At 53.7% G+C, this 8,105-nt stretch overlaps 1 long non-coding RNA gene across 1 annotated transcript in view; it reads right to left on the bottom strand.

Annotated features, from left to right (window-relative positions):
• Window positions 1-2,087: 2,087 nt before the first annotated feature.
• The window catches only part of LOC308567474, a 39,418-nt gene continuing 33,400 nt past the window's right edge, over window positions 2,088-8,105 (bottom strand). The window contains exons 3-4 of the long non-coding RNA XR_014000313.1: window positions 3,227-3,336; window positions 2,088-2,215 (exon numbers count right to left, since the gene is read on the bottom strand). This is a non-coding gene — a long non-coding RNA (uncharacterized lncRNA). The remainder of the gene's footprint in view (window positions 2,216-3,226; window positions 3,337-8,105) is intronic.

Genomic DNA, 8,105 nt, shown 5'->3' with positions numbered 1-8,105 from the left:
ATTGTCACACCAATAGCGGTGACTGTTGCTGACCTCGTTTTTGCAGCAAAATTATACATTGGAAACTCAGACTCTGGGTCTCTCTTTATCATCTTCTGAATGTTTAGTTTTTGTTCTCATGTTCTCGTAGTTGCAGGATGGCTGCCATGGCCCCAACTATCACAACCATATCCAGTGGGCGAAGTTGATGAAAAGGTCAAGTCCTGAGACGTGCTTCTATTCTGTTGGTCTCAGCTGTGTCTCATGGGTAGCTATAGCTGTAGGGAAGCCTAGGAAGTGAGTCATCTCTTTAATAGTGTCTGGAATAGAGTTAGCAAAGCAAGAAAGAGTTGGATGAGCCATTAGCCAGAAGGTAATAGGAAGCCACAGAAATTCAACGGGAGAGGGGACCTGTTGTGTTTGTGGATGGAGCGTCTCCCAGAGCTCCAGGTAGGGAGCAGCTGGGTGTGGGAGTAACCTGGGACCAGAGACAGGAACACAGTCAGGAGCTTTCCTTTTGCTACGTGTCTCATTCCTTTCTCCATATCTACATCTATTTTTCATTTGTTCCTGTGAGGATCAGCTTCCATTCCTTATGTGTTCCACGAGGCAGAACAAACAAGGACACACACAAACCAAGAAAACCCAACCCAAGAGCAATGGGGTGCCGACAGCTCTTGCCTTCACACATTTGCAGTCGAGGATTCTCTGCCCAGACCTGGACAGCCAGCTTTGGCTGTGGCGTGGGGCCACACTGTCACATGTGGCTGCCCTGTCCATGTGGACAGAGGGAGAAGCAGCACTTTCTGGAAAGGGGGTTTGAGCAGATAATTCAGTGACTGTCCCCATTATGCGTCCATCCACCTAGGGGGCACTCAGCTCAGATGTCCACGGTATAGGATGGGCACCTACCTGGCCCTGGCTGTTTCCACCCATTGTACCAAGAGTACTGACTGTGTGCCTGTCCCACTCTGATTCCATGGGGATCCCGTCCTTCAACCATTCTTGCCTCCCCACCATGGGAAAATAAAGCATGGTTCCATTCAGATTGCTGCCATTCAGCCTCGGTGCCAACCCCTCACATACGGAAGGCAGGAGGTGTGTGGGTTTGGTCCGGTGTACTGTGAGCGCCCTCCAGTTCTAAGGGGGGCGTGTGGAAGCAGTGGCTGTCCCTTCTTCACGGGGCTAGGCAAAGTGACTCCTTGAGCAGAGGTCCCTGCTGGCTGTAACCCGCTCTCGTTTTCATCTTTGCAGAGCCAGACGGTGTGTCACAGGAAGGAGAAGGGTAAGTCTGCATGGGATGGTCTGTGTCATGCCTGGCGGTTGTCCAGGCTTCTTCTCTTTCCTGTTCCTCCTGCCTTTTCTTGCAATCCCACAATCTCCTCCCATGTCCTGCCTTGAGGTTCCACATTTCTTTCCCAGTCTTGCAACCAGTTCAGAGAGGCCCTGTTCCTGTGGCCCTGAGCTTCCCAGGGTCGGGGCTGGGTTTGTCCCAAGTGCTTCACCAAGCAATTCAGGTTCCTGGTCTCATTACCTGATCCCCATGGTTTCAATGTGGGATGGGCATTAACATCCTCATTTGGGAGGTGAGGACACTGAAACCGAGAGAGGTTCAAGGACTGGCCAAGGGGAGCTCAGCTAGAGAGGGGCAGGGCTGGCCTGTCAACTCTGCTCCTTCTGCCTCCAGATCCCGTGGTTGTGACCACCGCTCCATCCCACCTATTGCTGGGAAAGATGACTAGAGGGCTCACTTTTTCCGACTAGCGCCCACATGCAGTCCCACCTTTTCTCCAAGTCTCACATGGGTCCTGGGCATTGGAGACACTAAATGCTCCTTCTCCTCAGGGAGCTGTGGGGACCTGAAGGCTGTGGACACGGAGAAGGGCTCTTCCAAGGGAGGCAGGCCCACATTTTCTTCCCCGGTGTCCAAGGCTGAGAACAGATTTGCAGCCCTCTCCATTGTTCAGATTGTAGCTCCTTAATTGTGCCTGGCCACCTGAACCTGGGTGAAGGGAACTAGGGCCTGAAGGCAGAGGGGTGTGCAGTGAGAAGCAGGTCTCCCGACTCCCAGGCTGCTGGGCTCCACCTCCAGAAGGTGTGCTCAGTCGGGCTGGAGCGGGATCTGAGAATCTGTGTTTCTAGTGAGTTGCCAGGTGCAGCCGGTGCTGTGGCTCACACGGGGAGAACCGTTGCTCCAGAACAGTTGGTTCTCAGGCTTGGCTGTTTGCTAGAAGATCTGGGAGTTTACAAAATAAATATTAAGGCCTAGGGCCCACCCTCAGAGATTCTGATGAAATTAGCTTGGGATGGGGCCCAGGTGATTCAGACATACAGCCAAGTTTTAGATGACCACCCTCCACTGTGACTTTTTGAGGGTTTTCTTCTGTGTCCCCGGCACCCAGCACTGGCATATTCACACTCATGTTACTTATCAGTAAATATCCCTTGAGTGAATCAAGGGATGGTCCAGCTGTAACTGCAGGGCCCCTCTCACTGGACCTGAGGAACACTTCTGGGTGCTTCCCTGTCTCACACTGGATGGTCCCTTGGTAGCATTTTCCTTGTAATTGCTGACTGTATTACCCTCTGGGTCGGTGCTTCTTAAGGTGTGGTCATTGGCTGACCTCGGTCAGCATCATCTGGGCAAGTTAAAATGCAGATTGCAGAGCCTTTCCCCAGACCTATGGAACCAGACTCTGGAGGGTGGGGCCAGGGAATGTATGTGGCTTCTGAACCCTGTGATTCGGACCTTGCTGCAACTGGAGGGAGAGCACCTGATCTGAGCAATAAAGTTGAAGAGCAGGGACCCATCTATCCTGCGCACCATTATACCCCCATACAGGGGACAGAATTTGACACAGCTGTGGGGAGAGGGCGTCAGGTGGGGCCAGTATTAGGCTGGAGCTGGCAGTGACAGGGCCTGGGATCTGGGATCAGAATGGAGTCAGGGAACAAGCTGCTGCCAGGACTCAAGTGCCAGACAAAAAGCCTGGAGCCCCGAATTGTCCTGCGAGCAGGACTGAGCCCAGATCTCAGAGGGCCAGACTGGAAGGGAAGGGAATCCTGAATGTGGGCAGGGGTCTGAGGCGGTGGTGCCCAGGAACAGAAACAACAGTTTGTGACCCAGGGATGGACACTGGGACAGTGTCCCTGAGCTCACAGGCGGGAGCCCGAGTACCTGGGGTGAGCATGAGCCAGGTGGGTGCAGTGGGGCTTTGGGAACACAGGTTCCGGGCACCAGACTGACCTTGTTGATTGCCGGGTGCTGCAGAGTGGGAGGATTCCTCGGATGAACAGGAGGAAGCTCTGGAAGCTCCGAAGAGAAAACGCAGCTTGCTGAAGCGGATCAAGCGAGCCCTGCAAAACGCCATTCCAGACAGAAGGGTAAGCAAGGGTTAAGAAAGTAAGTTCTTAAACTGACAGGGCACGATCGATTGTTCCTTACATCCTAAGCTTGTTTGTCTCATTTATTCCAAAGGGGGCACCTTTGGTGTCTAGGAATATAAACCCACGAGGCTTCTGCCCCCAGGTCTCGGTGGCAGTGTGGTCGCTTTGCTCTGTTTCCTCCAATGGCCACTTGAGGTGCCCCCTGTGTCCTGACCTCTCCGTGCTCTCTACTCATTGGTTACTTTCTTCTGGGTCTCTCTTTCTGACAAAGGGAATTGAATTGGCTCAGTCTGGCCTCTGGGTGGGTCCCATGGGCTAAGTGTCCATCATCGGTGGCACACGTGGCCACACACACTCAGCAGGTGGCTGTGGATGAGCAGGGCCTGAAAGCTCTGTGTGGTACAAATTGGGATTTGAGTGCTGTCGCTCCCTCGTGCCCGTGTTTAACCCAGAGCATGCATATTAGCGATCAAGGCAGCAATGAAATCTATTATTTAATAAAAGCACACCTGGTCACTAAAGGAGCCGGGCATTCTCTCATTGAAAATACTATCTGTGTGGACTAAGATGAGAACAAAAACGGGCACCTAGTTTACTTTAGTGACGCTGCTCTAATCTTTGACTCTTTTCATCTCCTGCTTAAGGTTACACTGGCCCTAAGTTCAGGCTTGATTAGAACATTTCTCTCTAACCTTGAATGAACGCTCATGCTGGACTTAGATGCCTCCCAAGCCGGAGCTCCCGCGGGCTCTGGGTAGATGTGAAAAGCCCAAGCAACTTTCAGTAGGTCTCAGAGGGGACCTGGCATTTGTTTTTCGCAGCAGTTTTTTCAAACGTTGTTAGGCAGAGAGGACAAGGTGTCTGGCATAAGGATAGTGCCTGGGGGACAAAAAGGAGCAAGGCAGGGTCTCCGGTGCTGGATTCAGTCTGCTGGTGGAAAGGCACGGCCCGGCTGAGCCCCGGCGCTGTGGTTGGGGCATTGTGCACAGCCGCTTCCTGTCCTCTTGCTGTGCGAGTTTTGCGGGGCTCCCAGGCCCCAAACCAGCGCACTTTCAGCAGCGGGTGAAGCTGCTGCTGGCCCTGCTCTGACACTCATCTCCCCCTGGCCCTCTGAGCGCCTGGCACTGACCACAGTGGCTCGCTGGCCAAAAGCATGTTTAGAGGCTTAGGGAAGGGGCTGCAGGGGAGCCCTGTCTCCAAAGGGGATCTTCCGTGTCTTCTAGGATTCAAGGACAAGCCCCGCTGAGACTGACAGCCTCCACCAGCAGGTCCAGTGGGTGCAGAGGGAAGAGGAGTTTGCTCATTTATCCAGTCCGAGGGAAAAGCTGGTCAGGAAAGCCCCTGGCGGAGACGAGGTGGAACAGAACAAGGCCTCAGTGGCCCAGACATGGAGCCAGGTTTCACGTAAGCTGGAGAGAGGGCTTCCCCAGGGCTGTCACTTGGAAGGGCCTGGGTTTGTTTGCCCATGAGGTGGGTTGCTCTAACGGTGAGATAGTTGGGTCCTCACGGTGACTCAGTCCTGAAGACTTTTTTGGGGGAAACAGAGTCAGGGCTGGGGTAGAGTGGGGTGGGCACCTGGGTACCTCATGGTCGCAGAGGAGAGCCAGCCAGAGCTTGTGGGCAGCGCAACTCTCCTGCTCAGATCTGCTCTTTACTGGGCAGCTTAGCTCTGCACAGCTTTGCTGGCTCTGACTGTGGGTGAACTTCGTGCTCAGAGGGAGCAGCTCCCCGGGTGCCTGGCTCTGTGACCCAGGCCTGGGAGCTGGGCTGCAGGCAGAGGCGAACAGCAGGCAATGGACACTCTGCCCTGACTAGTGGGAGGGAGAGAGGCTGGGCCAGTTCTGCCTGAGGACGAATCCTGAGCTCAGCCCTGTTTCCCGCCTGGGGTGACCGCTGCTTCTTTGTCCCTGGGGCTCACGACAAGGGAAGGCTGGGTGGTTCTTGTGGAAGATTCAAGGAGGTGGGCAAGGACCGTCCAGTCTCTGTCCTCAAAGAACTTCAGGAGCAAGGGAACTTGTCTTCCTAATTTCAGGAGCCTCCCCAGTGCTAACAGCCATCCGTAAGCTCACAGACTTTTACTCGGACAAATATAAAATGAATATTTTATGTGTAAAAGTGGTGACATTTTATGTAAAAATGTCAAAAAGATAACACAACAGTTGGTAGGCGAAGATGGTAAAATTGTATCAAAATAGGGGAAACTCTGTCTTGTGGAGTTTAAACTTTTGGCCTTAAGGTTTCTAAGGAAAGGGCAGTTCTTAGTCTTGCACAGAAATCTCAGAAGAAGGATATTAGTCCTGGTTGCTAAGCTGCCTTTCACACTTCAGTTTAAGTTCCCAGCCCTGTGCCTCTAATGCTCACTCATTCACTCATTCATTTAGTGCGGGGTTTACCGAGGTTGATGTGTGCCAGGACCTGCCACCTTAGCTGGGAAACCAGAGGGAACTAGTGATGTGATGGAGCCAAGCACAGGGTGGTGGGAGCTCTGAGGAGAGAGGGGACAGGCAGTTAGGGAAGGTGATGGAAGCCCCTCCAAGTCCCCGCTTCCAAGAGAAGGGAAAGGCGTCCTGCTCTTCCAGGCGCCACCCTCCCCTGCAGCCCTGGCCCTGTAGTCCTGAAGCAAGAGTGAGAGTCCACCCCCCAACCCCACCTCTCTTCCCTTCCCTGGTCCTGAGGTCCTGCCTTCTCCAGCGCAGGTCACTGTGAGGTGACACTGTTTTCAGCGGTGACCCCAGGCAGGGAACAGGTCTGAGCTCAGATTTTGTCCGCCGGCAGAAGTGTCTGCAGGCAGAGCTGGCCCAGTCTCTCGCCTCACAGTTTCCCATATTTTGTAGACCTTCTTTCCAGCACTTGCCCACAAGCCCTCTCTCTAGGGACCACGCGGAGCTGTATAAATGCTCACCTCCTGTCTCTGCTCACACTGTGCTGCTTTCGTTGGGGGGCAAAGCCATGGGAGGTAGAAAGGCAGTGGCAAGAGGCCTAGATTTAGGGCGACCAACATCCTGGATTTGTATCTGCCACTTACTTCTGTGTAATCGTGGGCCAGTGGCAGACCCGCTGGGCTCCTCTTTAGACCTGCTGCCTCCTGTGCGTCTCCTGGGATGATGACATGGCCCTGGAATACCAGCCCCTCTCCTGGTCTCTGAGAAAACTGTGGGTCCCAGCCCTGAATCTGGCCAGCCGTGGAACACGTTACTAAATTGGCTGTGGTATCTTACAACAGAGTGACTGGTCCATTTCCGGTGTCTCAGGGCCCCTTTCCACATCCTCTCTGGCGTGAGAACCCTGATGGGCATTCACTGAACCTCATTCTTGTCTTTGTTTCTAGTCAAAAGCCAACAGAGCCTTCTGGTCACAAAGGAGGTTCAGTCAAAGACCTCGACCCAACACGAGGAATTGCCATCCAAGCTGGCCGGTCCACCGCTGCTTATTCCACATAGCTATGGCAGCCATGGCCCTGGCTTTACCCAGGTGCCCACCCGTATGGCAACACCTAGAGCAGATGGAAATTTCAGGACCCCTGTTTATCCAGTTCCTAAGTTAAGGTGAGCCCCAGACTCTGCACTGTCACTGGGTTTGTGGTGTGGCTCCAGGCCTCAGGCAGCTCTCTTCTGGGCTCCCCACAGGCTTCTCCAGACAGGAGAGGGGCAGAGACAAGTGAGGGGCTGAGACAGGGGAGGGGGGAGGCCTCAAGAAAGGTCCAACTGGAGCTCCCAAAAGAGACTGAGGTCCTTTGCTCACTGCAAAACCAAGCTCCACTCTCCTGACTCATCTCTTCCCCAAACCCCGGTTGCCACACTGGAAGGACTGGGTCCTATGTCCAAAGGGAGAAGCTGGCGTGGCCACTACACTCTAGGGAGACTTCTGGCTGCCTCCTGGGCCCAAGGGAGGGAGCGGGCAGGCTCTGGGAAAACCTGACATGCTTGTAAGTAATGAAGTCTGCCTTTTAAAGTGTCCCTTTCCATCCTTTATCTTTCCTCCTCCATGTCACTGTGGCCCCATTCAGTTCTGAACAGGACTGGAAGAGAATTTCTGGGAGGAGTGTATTTCCCGATCCTTCAGGAGCCCCTACCTCGGTAGGACCCCAGTCAGAGGACAACTGGAATATATCAAACAATGATCCTTTGGAGGGGAGCTCCCAGGCCCCTGACCATGGCACACATAGCCGACCATATACTGGTGAGTGGTCGGGACAAGTGGGGTAGCGCTTCTCCAGCCCAGATTCCTCGAGGTCCTAGAAGTGCCCTTCGAGTTCCTTTGGGTCTTCTGATTGGACAGCTCAATACTGTGCCTTGGGGAGAATGGCCCTCCTTGCCCATTCCTGGAATGGCAGAGATATGGGGAGCAAGATAGAATTTGTAGCCTTTGTTTTGTCATTGAATTATTGGATTCTTGGAGGTTGCGGGTAGCCCACTCCTACCTCTCCTCTTCCAGGTACTTAACTGACAGTGACTAAACAAGGTGACCAGGTACACCGAGATCAAAGCCTTGCTCTGTTATTGGTGACAGGGCCCAGTGATGCCTAAGGCATCAGCTTCCTGTTAGAGCTGGATTGGCTCCTGAAGCCAATGGGGATGCCTGCAGCCTCCCAAATCCAGACCTTGACCATATTTGTTATCGGGCTGAGTCTGCAAAAAGGACCCTGAGCTGGTGGCTTAAACAGGCAGCTGTGGGGACAGTCCAGCTGCTTTCCAAACCCAGTCACTGGTGGGGGGAGAGGGTCTGAGAGAAAAAGGAAG

Source organism: Miniopterus schreibersii, assembly GCF_964146895.1.
Source record: "Miniopterus schreibersii genome assembly, chromosome: 15".
Classification (NCBI taxonomy): Eukaryota; Metazoa; Chordata; class Mammalia; order Chiroptera; family Miniopteridae; genus Miniopterus; species Miniopterus schreibersii.
This window is presented reverse-complemented; position numbering and strand designations above follow the sequence as displayed.